The 16,759-nt window shown below is 39.3% G+C and overlaps 1 protein-coding gene across 3 annotated transcripts in view; it reads left to right on the top strand.

Moving 5' to 3' along the window:
* The first annotated feature begins 1,900 nt into the window (after nucleotides 1-1,900).
* SOCS5 (suppressor of cytokine signaling 5) overlaps nucleotides 1,901-16,759 on the top strand; it is a 127,251-nt gene continuing 112,392 nt past the window's right edge. For all 3 annotated transcript variants that reach the window (XR_005212346.1, XM_037806803.1, XM_037806802.1), the window contains exon 1: nucleotides 1,901-2,087. The gene's annotated coding sequence lies outside the window, so the exon portion shown is untranslated. The remainder of the gene's footprint in view (nucleotides 2,088-16,759) is intronic.

The raw sequence follows: 16,759 nt of genomic DNA, 5'->3' as shown, positions 1-16,759 counted from the left end.
ACTAATTTACTGATTTGTAGTTTGTCTCACCCTATTCAGGAACCTTGCCAATCTTGTTCACCACTGTAACCTGAGCATCTCAGACAATGCCTGGCACATAGAAAGTGATCAGTAAATATTAGCCTAATGAATAAATGACCAGGTGAGGCAGTGGCAGTGGAGATGGAGGGGAAAAGGTATTTAGTAAACATAATGTTCATGACTAAGTTAGAAGGGGTCAGGAATGTTACAGCTGTGAAAGAGTGGCAAAAAGGATTACTCCCGTGTTCTTGGTTCCTGACTTGGCATTGTTATCAAAGATAAGGAACAGAGAAAGAGCAGGTTTTGTTGTCTCTGAGGGTATATGAATTCCGATTTGGATATGACACCAGGTTCAGGTGATGTCCAAAAGGCACTGACATATGCAGATCTGAACCTCATCAAATGTACACTCAGCAGCTGAAGCCATCAAAATGGCTAGATCTCCTAGTGTGAGGTAGAATGAATATGTGCCCACTGAGGTCAGGATTGAGTATCAGACTTTGGGAAACTGCAACAAATAAAAGTCAACAGAGAAGAGATTGGAGTTAATTGAAGAGAAAGACAATCTGAGCATTTATGATGTTTGGGAAACTGGGATATTGGGTGGCTTGGAGAGGAAAAGCTTCAATGACTGAGTCCACAGAACCTACTACAGCAGAGTTCAAGAAAGATGAAGACTTTGAACTTGGTTATATGAAGGTGTCTGGTACCCTTAATGGGAGCGCTTTCAGTGGACTAGTGTAAAGAATAAACTGGCCTGTACTTGAGGCATGCATTGAAACAAAGATGAGAGAGACGGGGTCTCACAGGCAAGTTTTTTCTTTTTTCCCCTCCCTTTCCCTGCCTTTCTTTTCCCCTTCTTCCTTTCTCCCTCCCTCCTCTCTCTTCTTTTCAAGTCTGGAGGCGTTGGAACACAATCATGGGTATGTCTAACTCATAAGAAGTGGTCAGTAGCTTTATGAATGACGATATTTCTAAAAGGCTAGCTGGGAAGAGTCCTGCAGACGTCAACTATTCCTTCCACCCTTTCAGCCATTTCTGGGGAGGGATGGGGTGGGGGTGGGAGAGAATCCATATAAAGTGCGGGCAAAAAGTGGAAGACGGAACACCCCTCCGTCCGATTTCTAAGTCATTTTTGTGACAGCCGGGAGTGTGAATAGATAGAAATACTTGACTTAAATGAGGTGCCGGGTTTCCCGTGGATCTTGGAATTTAGAAGCTGGGGTGGCTCCAGGCTGGGGGGAGCTAAGGAGACTCATTCACATTTTCCTTCACTTGCACTCCCGCCCTCCATTCAGCATTTTTCCTCCCTAGAAACCATGGACAATGCTCTCTCTTTCTCCCACCTCAAGTTGACCTCCCACCCCCAAGCCCACTGACGGCCCTTCTCCGACCACGTGACCCTCCTCAGCCCCTGCGACTCGTCACTGTCGACCCCTCCCCTCGGCCCGCAGCACTCTTTCCCCCGCCTCCCAAGCCCACGTGACGGCCTCTCTCCCACCTGACTGGCTCCTCCCCTTCCCTCCCGGCCGGAACCGGCTGCCGTCGCAGCTGCCCGACTCCAAAATGGCAGCCGCGTACAGCGCGCACCCGAGCGGCCGGACCTCCCTGACTCCCCGGCCGCCCCCCTCTCACTCCCTGCCTCCCTCCTTCGGCCTTCACCTACTCGCCTCCGGATTGGCCGCTAGGAATCCCGCCCCTCCACATCCCCTCCTGCTATTGGTCGCGGTAGGCTGCCCTTCAGAGAGGCGTGCCCCCGCCCCCCCCCGCCCCGGGAGGTATTTTCCATTCCGGTGGGGGTTGGGGGGAGGGGGGAGGGGAAAGGGTGACGAGGGGGAGGTGGCTGGGGAAGGGGGTGGGGGCCGGTGGGGGCCTGGCGGGGGCATCCGGCGGAGCTAGGGTCCCCGGGCTCCGTCCGGAGGAAACGGGACTGCGCTCGCTCGGGCGGTCGAGTGGACTGGACGGGGCAGGCGGGCGCATTCGCCCTCTCGGTGACTGCGCCGTCCGGGCCCGTCCTGCCTAGGTCGCAGGTGCCCTGGATGAGGCCGCCCCGCGCGCTGCAGCCGGTGAGTGTCCCAGCGGTGCGCGTCCGGCCCGGCGCCTCCTCCGGGAGGCCGTTAGCCGTCGCCTCTCGGTCCCTCGGTGCCCGCGCCCGGCGCTGTCCGCCTCCGGCCGGCGCCTCCACACCCGGAGACAGCGCCAGCCCTCGGGCGGGGATGGGCCGGCCCGGACCAGGACGGCGGGCGGGGGACGGCGAGCCGGGGCCGCCAGCTCCGTGCAGACCGCGTCGCCCGTAGTGGGACCTTGGCGCTTAGTAGTCTTTCGATGCCTTTCTGCGGAATTGTTTTTTCTGGTTGGAGGAACGTGGGACACCTAAGGGGAAAGGAGTCATCCCAGGCTGGTAGGAGGGCGTTTGTGAATCGGGTGGTGATGGGTCAGGGGGAGGCCACCGGAGACCGTGGGGCAGTTACGGGAGCTGCAGGGAAGGAGCCACCAGGTAAGTGACTTGGGACGCTTAAGACTCCCATCTGGGGGTCCTCAAGGTCGAGGAGAGAGATCTAGGGGATGAGGGAGGGAACTGGGGAGCGTGAATGAGGAAGGCTACTGGAGCTTACGGGGATTTAACTCGAGGTACAAAGATGCGGAGGCAGGCGCAGGAAGGACCTCTCTGCAACTACTTTGGTTCCTAAGATTCTTTGGTGCTGGGGTTTGGGCATTCAAGTAGCTGAAGCGAGTGACTTTCTGGAGAGGGAGTTTAAAGAAGGATGCTAAGAAACAGTTTAAGTACACATCTTGATTTGGTTCTCAACTTTTAAAGACTGGGAGATCGGAGTCACGGGATGATTTTTGACCTTTTCTTTTGGCAAAGAGGTGGCTTCCTGATGGACTCTATCAGTTATACATACATTTATTAATAAAGGATGTTTTTGATGGTATTTTGCCAGTGATTAGTTTTGCTGGAAATTCTCATAACTACACTTAGAAAGTCTTGGAGACTGTCCATCTAACAGTGGTGGCTTAGTTTTTCCCAATTTAATATTTAGACTGAACTGTTGTATTTTGTATTTTTATTTTTAAAGGTTAATAAGTAGTTCACATGCTTTATTTCTCTTGCTTATAATTGTTTCTTTATAAAATCAGGTAAAAGTAAACTACAAATTCTGTGGAAATTTTAAAATATTTTTAACTTAAAAGTTTTGAATTGGGAAGGAGATGTTAGTAAGCTAGTAGCTCTAGAAAGCAATACCAAAATCAGGTTGCTTTCTGACAGTTGGGAATCTCAATACCAGGTGCTTAGTTTGATTTTAACAATCTTGCATTTACAATAACATTCATTGGAGAATAGGTTAGGAACATAGAAAATGCACACCAGGATTACTGGCAGTCCACAGAGGTTCTTCATGTCACTCAAAAGAATAAACTTTTTTATCTGCACAGCCAGATCTTGTAGTCTTGTAAATATTTTCTTAACTGTTTACATACTGTCTTACTAATTTCTTGTATTTGTAGACTGCTTTAGAATTGATAAAATGAAAACTTGTCTTTTGGGGGCGTACTTAAGCATATCTTAGAAAAATGTATAAACCTTATTTTCCTTTTTAATCAGAGAAAACATGTCTGCATAAAGATGTTAAGATTTTCAGTTAGCATCTTCTTAGTTCTTGAATAACTAGTGGATAATTCTATTTTTTTTCTCCCTATTGTCCTTGAATTTTACTATTTGTCCTTAGGGAGAATGTACTGGCATACAGAACAGTCACCTAAAATATTGAAACCTAACACCTTTTAACATCATAATAGCTTCTACATTATTCACCTTGAGAATCATCCATAGCAAACCAGTGGATAAGGTCAGGAAGGCCTTCCCTTATCACCTTTGTTTAGATTAGGCTGTTTTCTCCTTTTGTAGAACAAAGGAAATACAAATTTAATGACTAGGAAGTAATGGTAAGAACTAAACAGAATTTGAATGGGAAGCTTGGAAAAAAGATGTGTATGAGTCACATTTCTTATGGAGCTGGAGGAGTGGACCATGGAGATGATTATTTTGCAGTGGAGATGATTATTTTGGAGATCAGGAAGCCAAGGCCCCAGAGCAGTTGAGACACGAACTTGCTGGTTAGTGGCAGACCAAGATTGGTGTGCAGGTCTTGCAGGCTCTGTTTTCTAGTCCTGAGTTTTATTCTACTTTACCACATTTGCATCGCTTATTTCTGATGCATTCTAGTGACAGCTATAAATGGGTTTTTGATTATTTGTAATCATGTTTCTCTTTACGGCTGGGGGAAGTTTGAGTTGACTACTTTTATACATGAAATGATGTAAATCTGTATGAGTTTTTATTGAAAAGTTTAAAACAGTATGCTGCCTTGTTAGAAGTGCTGATATTTCCCTGTCACTGGAATAAAGAGACGAACTGTCATATGGATTAAAATATTAGATGAACTTCTTAGAATAGGCTTAGTTTTTATGGTAAAATTGCTTATAAGATTTTCAGAATTCACAAGGCTCTTCTTATGTTTTCAAGCTAAATTATATGCAACTTATTTTCAATAAATGGGGGGGTTGTTAAAATGGATTTTTTTTCTTTAAAAAGAAAAGTAGTGGAATTACATGACAATTATGAAAATGTAGTTTCTATCATTGAAATAGTGAAGGACTGGATTTGATATCAGCCACTTAACCATTATGATCTTGGGCAAATGATTTAACTACTGTGTACCTAGGTTTCCTCATCTGTAGAGTGATGATAATCAACGTGTTTACCTCATAGGATAGTTGTGCATATGGGAGTGGAAGGGATTAAATACGTCTAGCACATAGTAAGAGCACATTAAATTGCAGGCCTTTTCTATGGTTTGTTGTATGTCTAGGCACTTGTGTGCTCATTCATTTCCTTGCTTTTGACTCAAGGCAGTCACTTCTAGGCTACAAAAAATTCTGAAATAGTTGATCTAGTAGTCCACTTAAGGGACACTTAGTACTCCAAATGATGTGCTCATGTTTTTTTTTCTGCTCCTTCTGCCTATCTTGGACCCTTAATTAGGTCTGCATGTCAGGTTAGAGTGAAGATATCATTTGGGAGAGCATTGTTGCTGTTTCATTATTCTACAGTCAAAATGGCAATAATTGATTGGGTAGATATTCTAGTGAAGATGCAATAAATTCTAGAAGACTACTCAGCTAAGCCTAGGGGAGGACACAGGAATTTATAGTCTCATTAACTGCAGCCCTTTCTGCTAATGAAATCATGAGGAAATCACTGAACCTTGTTTTCTATTAGGTGCCTATTTTGATGACTTTATTCATTAAGTGGGTAGGTTTTAACTTAAAAAAATGTGTAGCTGTAATTTTGTAACATATAGTTCTTAATTTTCTGTAACTGGTCCAAGTGGTATCATGAACATGTGGTTTAGTAAATGTTTTTGATGATGACAGTTTGCTGTCTCAGAGTTCTTGTTAACGATGTATCACCTAAGGAATGGTGTATTTGTTCTCCTAGGTATTCTTTGGTTCTGCCTCCTTAGGTTCTTCTACTGTTTTTATAGCAGCTTTTCTTCCCCTTTATAGTCCTCTTAATGCTGCTTCTCATTCATCTTTGTGGCCTTTCCTTCTCACAATTTCTTTACCTTCTGTTACAGCATGTAACTTCTTACCAATCTGTCACCAATATGTCCTAGACTGCATATGGCAAGAGCTTCCTTTGTTTTTTTATGACTCTTTTTAATGTTAATTTCAATTATTTTTAAAATGTATTGCACTGTCTTTTAATTGCCCTTGTTTTTAGAATTTCATTGAAGTGAGTGCTTTTAACATGTGAAGGATTTGAATCAGAAACATGTTATAGCTCAGAAGTGTCTTTTGCTAGTGGCAGATACCTGCTATTCTGTTTTAATCTCTGGCAGGCATTCTGTTAGTGGTACTTTGGATGATAAATATGTGGTTCAATTCTTTAGTCTGAAGTGATGCTAGCAGGCTAAGAGAGTTATGTGAGATTCACAGTTGCATTTTTCTTTCACTGATAATGAATTTTAATGTTTGAAACGTGACCAACTCCCAGTCTTCTTTTGATTAATTGCTATAAGGATTATAAAATTACCACAGTGTTTTGGACGTTTATTGGATTCATGACATGCTTCTAGGAATTTTGTTTAACCTAGATATGCAGATCTCCTCAGGCCTGTTTCATAATCTAGCTATGTGACTTAAAATATTTAGTTAAATATGGTTTCAGAAGACATCAGAAATACCATGGTATTTCTCATTTTTTAAAACTAGAGTTTTCTCTATATATTTAAAAATATTTATGACATTGTAGATTGCCTGTTATTCATATTTAAAATTCATGGGTACATGTACTGATTAGATGTAGACCATGAAACTATTTTCTTGGCTTTATGTAGATGTTGAATAATGACAGAGAGGAAAAATATGTATTATTTGCCTTACCCAAGTTAATGAATCCTCCATCTAAGTTAGCCAGCTCTTCTACTTTTAAGTGGGGGAAAAGGGCTATTGAATATAGTTAGAGCGGAAGTAATCTTGAAGGGTAATTAGGCTGGACTATTGACTCTTGTTAATATTGGGCAAATTTGCATCTGATTAGTTTAACTAAAAATTAAACTGCCTGCCTTTACTCTGCCTGTAGGTGAAATATTCTAAGGAATGATTTTAGAGAGACTATGGTGATTCTATTATCACATACAGTATAGCAACAATATCTTTCTACAGATTCTTTAATAGTCCATATGCATTTTGCTTACATGCTATTTGACATTAAATTAAATTTACCTTTACTTTGATCAGCTGTCATATAGTAATCTTTTATCAATGCTAATAAAAGAAAGCAGTATGAAGATAATTTTTAAAAAATTTATATTTGGAATATATTTTTAAATAGGCATGTCAGCTTTGGGAATTGTCTTCAAAATTTGACTTCCTTACTTTATCCAATGATTGTAGTATACCAGGAATAATGTCCAGTCTTCCTATTCTGAGCAGGATTCTTGAGTTAGGGGTGATAATCAAGTATTAATCTGCTGCATTTCAAGCAGTTGAGAAGGGTAGAAGCTTATTTAAATAATAGATATACTTAAAATGGAACAATGAGAAAGAATGATGGAATAGAAATGATAGAGGAACTGAACTTCAGGTCTGCATAGACGGTAAGTAGCTGGAGGAAAGGGAATTAGGGTAAGAATTGGAGGTTGGATAGAGAAAAGTATGTGGAAAGACAGATTTTGTAGCCCTAGTGTAGATTCTGGGTGCTACAAATTGGTGTGTCTTACCTCTATGTCAGGAAAACTGCTGAAATATATTCTAAATCTAAAGGATAAGCTTGCTAAATATTTAAATATCATCTATTCAGAGACATCAAAAACCTTTCCTAAGGGTTAAAATATGCATATAGCCAAAGGGAGCTAGTGTATCTCATTTTTGTTTAGTCTTTGACTTTGGCTATTAGTATGAGATAGCAGTCTAACCTCCTACCCTTCAGGAGATCAGTGCTGGACCCAGTTTTATGTATCACTTTTATAAATGATTTAAAACACAGTCAGTGAAAGTTGCCATTGTTACCGCTGACTGTGTGCTGGTAAAAGCTAAGCCAACAAAGAAGAAGCTACAAGAACATCCTTTAATGAGTTTTGTGTGGCAGAGTATGAGATAATGGACTTAAGAGGATATTCCAAAGTATATTTATAGGACCTGAGTTGTGACTAAGGAGGAGAACCCAGAGGTCCTGTGCAGTTAGATAACTTCCTTGGAGGCATTACTGCAGTTGTTGGGCCAGGAGGTCTCTGGGCAGGGTTCTGAAAACAAAATAATGTTGTATGTAAAAAATAATTTTTAAAAGGGGTTATCACATTTTTGACTGTTTATTATGTTCTAGGCTAAGTGATAAACAATCATTCTTTCAAGTAATTCTCATAACAAGTCTGAAAGGTAGGTGATGTTTTCTAGCCTTATAGAAGAGGAAACTTGATTCAGGGAGGTTGAGTGACTTTTCCCAAGTCAGCCAGTATGTGGTGGAGTTGTACTCAGGTCCTGGTCTTTTGATTGTTAATCCTGAACTTTTCCCAGGATGTTAAGAGATATCTCCTAAAACATGTGGTAGTTTAATTTAGAGTTTATGGAGTGCTGTTTTATTCCTTGCCATTGTCTGCTTTGGATGTCATTACCACAAGAGATGGTATCTAAATACTTTGAGAAAAGTTAAGGAATTCCTTAAATTCTTGATTTTTAAGGAAAGCCAAGGATGTTTTGTTGTACAGTTGAGAAATCAACCCTGGCCACTCATAAAACCTTTTTCCATTGCCTTTATAAAATGCTGGATCACTAATGGTCGCTAATAAAGATAATAATTGTTGGTAGAAAAGACACCAAACTAGGAGTCCAGAGACCTGGATTTTTCTAGTGATATGAAGAACAATAGGATAGCATTGAAACAAGTCTAGCATTCTTCCCCCGAGAGCAGGGAAAAGTTTGAGCTGTATCTTGAGAGATGAGCAGGTGAATAAGGTTGTGGATTTCCGGGCAGAGTTGGAATAGCAGAATATTAGATGAATCATCAAACTTCATTGAACTGCGTTTTTCTAAAAAATGAGATAAAATATGGGAAAGTGTCAAGGGCAGCATCTGCTTTGTACAAAGTTTTCAATATATGTTAGTTGATTTTTGAATCTAAAAAATGAAGACCAAGTGAGTAAGTACATGTGAAAATCCTTTGTAGATTTTTAAGTGCTGTACAAATAAGAGTAATAGAGGAATACCGGTATCTTGTGAAGGAGAACAGAGAAGGTACAGTGAAAATCCAGGTGGCAAGAAAAGAAAAGAAAGTAGGAGAGGACAAACAGCAATAGTGAGGAAGGGACCTAGTAAAAATGGAAGAAAGGAAAAGGACAGATGTGAAGAAAATTGAATTAGAATTCTTTGTGCCTGTCAATGAAAAGGTAAGTAATAAGTCTATAACTGAAGAATTTTAACATTAATTTGTTCTAAGGAAGAAGCTCTGAAGGTAGTTAAAACATGTTTCATTTTTCCATTTAGTCTATAGCTGGCCATGTTAAAAAAGGCTATGAAAATAAGGTAATTGAGCATTGGCTTTATTGTCTGATTGTTTCTTTACTCATTACTTGTGTACAGGTTTAGCTAACAGCTTTAAATAGTATAAAGGTGCTCATAAAAATAAAATAAGGGGGAGTGAGTTACTGCTTATTCTAGATTATTAAAAATGAAAAAATGAAAGAAAATATGTTCAAGGAAAATGGTGAAATGGGATCTGTCTTAATTACTGAAAAAGAATGGTAGGAAATCAGTCTAGGACCAAGGTAGAATGGGAACACATTGGATTTTTATTTTTAAAGGTGGGGAAGCAACACAAACATTTTGTGTTTTAGAAAACTAATCACAGCAATAATAAAGAGAATAGTCTGGAGGAAAAGAGATCGGAGACACTTATTCATTAGATAATTATTGAGCAAATACTAGAGCAAAGTTGAGTAAATAAGGTTTTCTCGGTGGCTTCTGGTAGATCACAGTTAAGCATTCCATCTAATGCTGCCCTCTGTTCAGAAAAGAGATTATGGTGGTCTGAAGTAAGGAAATTGTATTGGGGATGGAAATGAGAGCCCTGATTTCTGAGATATTTAGGAGTTTAAGTCATCCAGAGTTTTTAGTGTTTCGAGGTGAGGGTGAAAGAGAAATCGAGGATGAGGCTAAAGGTCTTGGTGTGGATACTGAGTAAATGGCAGTAGAATAATATGTGCAAGAGAGGATGGGGTGGGGTGGGGGTGGGGGATATTGAGTCTGCTTTTGGATATAAGTAGTTATGTTTTTTAGGTAAGTAAAGACCAAAATATCAGTTGGAAATATGGGTCCAGATTAGTGGAGTGGTTAGTTAGATTTGTAGGCACAGATCTGGAAGGTGTATATTTGTGGTTGGGGGTGATAAAATTAGGTGAGTAATGATCATAATTTCTTAATAACAATGCATGCAAAATAAGAAGTAACTGCCACTACTAGCTTAGTTCAGGAATGTAGGCATTTAAAAATATTTCCCTGTTGCCCATCTCCACCCAGACCCCTACCACCTAGCCCTGCAAAGAATATGTAAAAATACTTGCTGCCAGAAAGCCAGAAATATTTTAGTGTTCTTGAGACAGAATACCAATTGGGGTTTTCCTTCCTGCCCCCCGACTGTATCTGCATTCTGTCTAGCTGTTCCATACAGTACAGGGGTTTCTTACACAAATGGAATCCCTGTTGGCCTTCTTATGCTGGTGAAGTAGTTTGAACAGATACTGAACCCTCAAGGCTTTTTTCACCTCCTTCAGAATCTAGTCCAGAGCAGCCCTAAGCAACCAGTTCTTTGCATCTCTTTCCCTGCAACCTCTCCAGCCCTGTAGAGCTTAAGACCCTGGCAAATAGAATACACTCTAAGAGGAAAAACTTTTTAAAAAGCATGAGAAGAGGAACCATATAGAGAACTAGAATCTTTTCTTTTCTCCTCCAAAGATTCTGTTCTCTAAACTAGGGGATGGAGTTGGTGAGTCATTGAGATGAGATGTCCAAATTCAGTAAAATAAATACAAGTATTAGGAGCAAAATCTTCAAGTGCTGAGGGGAATTTGGAAAGAATTTGAGTTAGGTGGTTTAGCACTTAGTGGAAAAGATGAGTTCTTGGTTTGGTTTTAAAAGAGGTAGGAAAGCAAGCCTGTGTGGAGAAAAGTAGTAATAACACCATTAAGAGGTGGGGAAAACAATATCAAGGAAGTGCAACTTCAAGGAAGAAAAGCAAAGAACTGGCAAGTTAGGATTCCTTATCTAAAATGCACTACAGTATTTGAGTTGGGATTGATGAGAAATTAGGGTAGTTAGATGATAGAAGACTGAGATTTGGAAGTGGAACTCCTTTGAAGTTCATAAGGAGAAAATTGAATTTGAGCAGAGGAATATTGCAACATGATTTAAATAGCATTTGTGGAATGTGATAATTGTTATGCATAGTTTATGATGTATATAGCATTGATTACTTCATTTATGTACTAAATCCCTTATATTTTCTCTTTTTGTTTTCTTATACAAATATAGCTGTGGTTATCAAACTTACCTGGGCATAGGGATTATATGGACATCTTTTTTAAAAATATGGATTTCTAGCCTTTCCCTCCACCCTGCATCTCAGAATTCTAGTTCAGTAGGTTAGGAATAGGGCCCAGGAAAATCATTTTAATAAGGACCCTAGATGATTTTTTTTTTTTCCATTTTTATTGAGACTGTTCAGATACCATACAATTATCCAAAGATCCAAAGTGTACAATCACTTGCCCCTGGGTACCCTCATACAGCTGTGCATCCATCACACTTAATTTTTGTTCAATTTTTAGAAACTTTTCATTACTCCAGACAAATAAAATGAAAGATGAAAAAAGAAAAAAAGAAAAGGAAACTCTAAACCTCCCCTATCCCTAACCAACCCCCCTCAATTGTTGACTCCTAGTATTGATATAGTATGTTTGTTACTGTTTATGAAAAAATGTTGAAATACTACTAACTATAGTATATAGTTTGTAATAGGTATATAGTTCTTCCCTATATGCCCCTCTATTATTAACTTCTAATTGTATTGTCATACATTTGTTCTGGTTCATGAAGTGATTTCTAGTGTTTGCAGAGCTGATTATGGACATTGCCCACCATAGGATTCAGTTTTATACATTTCCATCTTTTGACCTCCAACTTTCCTTCTGGTGACATATATGACTCTGATCTTCCCCTTTCCACCTCATTCACACACCATTTGGCGCTGTTAGTTATTCTCACATCTTGCTACCGACACCCCTGTTCATTTCCAAACATTTAAGTTCATCCTAATTGAACATTCTGCTCATACTAAGCAAGAGCATCTACATTTCTTCCACAAGGCAGGAGGGAGAGTCAAAGAAGGTAGAGAGGCAAAAGAAAGAGGAAACAAAAAAAATGACAGCTAGGAAGCAGCAAAAGGAGAAATAACCTTAAATCAAAGTAGAATAAAGAATCAGACAATACCACCAATGTCAAGTGTCTAACATGCCTCCCCTATCCCCGCCTCTTATCTGCATTCACCTTGGTATATCACCTTTGTTACATTAAAGGAAGCATAATACAATGATTCTATTAGTTACAGTCTCTAGTTTATGCTGATTGCATCCCTCCCCCAGTGTCTCCCCATTTTTAACACCTTGCAAGGTTGACATTTGCTTGTTCTCCCTCGTAAAAGAACATATTTGTACATTTTATCACAATTGTTGAATACTCTAGATTTCACCAAGTTACACAGTCCCAGTCGTTATCTTTCCTCCTCTCTTGTGTCTCACATGCTCCCCACCTTCCTCTCTCAACCGTATTCATAGTTACCTTTGTTCAATGTACTTACATTGTTGTGCTACCATCTCCCAAAATTGTGTTCCAAACCACACACTCCTGTCTTCTATCACCCTGTAGTGCTCCCTTTAGTACTTCCTGTAGGACAGGTGTCTTGTTCCCAAAGTCTCTCATTGTCTGTTTGTCAGAAAATATTTTGAGCTCTCCCTCATATTTGAAGGACAGCTTTGCTGGATACAGGATTCTTGGTTGGTGGTTTTTCTCTTTCAGTATCTTAAATATATCACACCACTTCCTTCTTGCCTCCATGGTTTCTGCTGAGAGATCTGCACATAGTCTTATTAAGCTTCCTTTGTACGTAATGGATCGCTTTTCTCTTGCTGCTTTCAGGATTCTCTCTTTGTCTTTGACATTTGATAATCTGATTATTAAGTGTCTTGGCGTAGGCCTCTTCATATCTCTTCTGTTTGGAGTACGCTGCGCTTCTTGGATCTGTAATTTTATGTCTTTCATAAGAGATGGGAAATTTTCATTAATTATTTCCTCTATTATTGCTTCTGCCCCCTTTCCTTTCTCTTCTCCTTCTGGGACACCAATGATATGTACATTATTGTACTTTGTTTCATCCTTGAGTTTCCGGAGATGTTGCTCATATTTTTTCATTCTTTTCTCCATCTGCTTCTTTGCATGTAGGCTTTCAGGTGTTTTGTTCTCCAGTTCCTGAGTGTTTTCTTCTGCCTCTTGAGATCTGCTGTTGTGTGTTTCCATTGTGTCTTTCATCTCTTGTGTTGTGCCTTTCATTTCCATAGATTCTACTAGTAGGTTTTTTGAACTTTTGATTTCTGCCGTATACATGTCCAGTTCTTCCTTTATAGCCTCTATCTCTTTTGCAATATCTTCTCTAAACTTTTTGAATTGATTTAGCATTAGTTGTTTAAATTCCTGTATCTCAGTTGAAGTGTACATTTGTTCCTTTGACTGGGCCATAACTTTGTTTTTCTTAGTGTAGGTTGTAATTTTCTGTTGTCTAGGCATGGTTTCCTTGGTTATCCAAATCAGGTTTTCTCAGACCAGAACAGGCTCAGGTCCCAGAGGGAAGAAATATTCCATATCTGGTTTCCCTGAGGGTGTGTCTTAGAAAATTGCTTCACCCTTTGATGGCTCGGGTCACTGTGCTTTTCTGCCCAGCAGGTGACGCCTGTTAGCCTATAATTCTTGACTGGTGTGAGGAGGTATGGCCGTGTTCCCCCAGGCTCTGGGGTCTGGTTCTGAATGGAAAGGGCCCCACCCCTTTCCTCCTAGAGAAGACAGACCCCTCAGGTGGGGGTCATTAGCATTTCAATGGTCTTGCTCTCTGCTTGTGGTGTCTCTACCCTTCCCAGAGTCACAGCCCTGGAAACTGAAAATGACTGGGGCTTTCTCCACTGAGCCAAAAAAGAAACAGATAGTTCCGTTCAGACCCAGTCCAAGGCAACCCTCCGGCTCTCCCCGGTCAGTCGTCACCCAAAGCCTCTGTCTGTTTTTTGGAGATGCATACCTGTAGTGAGCAGTTCACACTCGCTACTTAAAACCCCAGTTGGAGCTCAGCTGAGCTGTATTCGCTTGCTGGGAGAGAGCTTCTCTGTGGCACCACGCGGCTCCGCAGCTTGGGCTATGGGGGAGGGGGTCTCCCGACCTGGTTCCGCAGGTTTTACTTACAGATTTTATGCTGTGTTCTTGGGCATTCCTCCCAATTCAGGTTGGTGTATGATGAGTGGATGGTCTCGTTTGTCCCCCCGCAGTTATTCTGGATTATTTACTAGTTGTTTCTGGTTTTTTGTAGTTGTTCCAGGGGGACTACTTAGCTTCCACTCCTCTCTATGCCGTCATCTTGCCCGACCTCCCTAGATGATTTTGATGTAAGTCTTCCACAGACCAAACTTTGGGAAATACTGTTTTAGAGGGTGGGGAGAAAGTAAGAAGGTAGAACTTCATTTTCTTGTTGTTTTTGTTTTTGTTAAAGTGGAGGTATAATTTCCATATGCTGTAATGAAATGCACAGATATTAAATGTTCGGTTCCATGACTTTTGACAGTTAATACATCTTTGTAATTCATACTCCTATCAAGATTTCTGTCACCCCGGAAAGATCCCTTGTTCCCCTTCCCAGTCAATCCTCACAAACCATCACTACCACTACTGTTTAGATTTCTTTGTAAGATTAAAATTTTAAAATTTCACGTAAGTGGAGTTATGCAGGATGTACTCTTTTCTATCTGACTTCTTTTGCTCAGCATGATATTTTGAGTTTCATCCATGTTGTTAGTTCCTTTTAGTTGCTGACTAGTATTCCATTCTGTGGATATTCCATAGTTTATTTATTATTGTTGATGGGCATTTGGATTATTTCCAGTTTGGGGCTGTTATAACAGAGGCTTCTATGAACATTCTTGTACAAGGCTTTCTGTAACATTTTTTTTTTTTCCTCTTGGGTGAGTATCTAGAAGCAGAATTGCTGGTTTATAGGATAGATGTATATTTAACTTCATGAGAAACTGCCAGGTGAATTTCCAGGATGGTTTTATGATTTTGTACTCCTACCAGCAATGTGTGAGAGTTGCTGCACATCTTCTTCAATATTTGGTTTAGCCATTCAACCAGAGTTGAAATGGTATTTCATTTTGGTTTTAATTTGCATTTTCCTGGTGATTGTTCATATTGAGCACTTTATCGTGGGTTTATAGGCCGTTCATAGATCTTCCTTTGTGAAACAGTTGTTCAAGGTGGTTACCTATTTTTTATTGGATGTTTGTCTTTTTATTGTTGAGTTTTGGGAGTTGTGTATATATTGAATACAAGTTCTTTGTCAGATAGGTGTATTGCAGACATTTTCTCCCAGTTTGTGTCTTGCCTGATCATTGTCTTAATGGTGTCCTTTGGTGAGCAAAAGTTTTAAATTTAATTTAATTGTAATCTTTTTTATCAGTTTTTTGTTTTATGGTTAGTGCTTTCTGGGTCTTACAAAGTCTTCACTACCCTACAGTTGTGAAGATATTCTACTATGTTTTCCCCCAGAAACTTTATAGTTATAGCTTTTATCTTTAAGTCTATAAACTATCTCAAGTTAATTTTTGTGTATTAGGGTAAGGTGTGGGTCGAGGTTATTTTTTTCTTCCCGTATACATAACCAGTTGTTTCAGCGCAATTTGTGAAAAAGAGTACTCTTTCCCTAATAATTGCTGTGGTGGTGACTTGGCCAAAGATCAGATAACCAAATAAGTGTGGGTTTGTTTCTGGACTCTGTTTCATTGATCCATTTTTCTATCTTTATGCCAGTGTCATACTTTTTTGATTATCATGCTTTATTAAATCTTGAAATAAGGTGGTTAAAGTTCTCCAATTTGGTTTTTCTTTTTTAAGATTGTTTTGGATTTTCCAGATACTCTGCATTTCCGAATAAATTTTAGAATCAGCTTCTCAATTTCTACAGAAATTCTGCTGGAATTATGATTAGGGTTGTGTTGAATCTATTGATGAATTGAAGAGAATTGGTATCTTAACAATAGAGTTTTTCAGTCCATGAATATGGTATATCTCTATTTAGAACTTTCAGAATTTCTCTCAGCAATATTTTGTACTTTTCAGTGTAAATGTTTTGTACATATTTGTTACATTTAATTCCTAAATATTTTTATGCTAATGTACATTGTATTTTAACTTCTTCATTTTAAACTGTGTTGTCAGTGTATGGAAATATAATTAATTTTTGTATGTTGATTTTATATTCTGCAACCTTGCTAAATTTATTAGCTCTAGTAGGTTTGTTTTGATTTTGCTAGTTTTTCTACCAACAGATTTTCTACATACATGATCATGTAGTCTGAATTTTTTAAGTTACAATTTTTTTTTTTAAGAATCTGAATTATCCATTTTATATATTGCTGTATTTGATGAGGGATATTAGTCTGTAGTTTTCTTACAAAGCCTTTATCATATTTTGTTAACAGGTTATGCTGACCTTATAAAATGAATGGAGAAGTATTCCCTCTCCCTTACTTTAATTTGCTTTTCTCTTCCATAGCTTTTTAAGGTAAAATTTTTGTTAATTCTTCCTTAAGTGTTTCCTGGAATTCACCAGTGAAGCCATCTGAACCTGTGTTTTCTTTGTGGAAAGGTTTATTATTATGAATTTAACTAAAAAAATAGATTTAGGACTCTCCAGATTTTCTGTTTTTTTTTAATGTCTGGTGATTTTTGACTTTCAAGGAATTTGTCCATTTCATCTAATTTTGTCAGCATGAAAATAAATTTTAAGTTTATGAAATAGTATTCCCTTTTAATGTCAGTAGGATATATAGTGCTGTTCCCTCTATCATTCCTGATAAAATGGATATTG

Source organism: Choloepus didactylus, chromosome 17 (assembly GCF_015220235.1).
Source record: "Choloepus didactylus isolate mChoDid1 chromosome 17, mChoDid1.pri, whole genome shotgun sequence".
Taxonomy (NCBI): Eukaryota; Metazoa; Chordata; class Mammalia; order Pilosa; family Megalonychidae; genus Choloepus; species Choloepus didactylus.
Note: the sequence above shows the minus strand (reverse complement) of the source record. Positions and strands in the feature narration are given on the sequence as shown.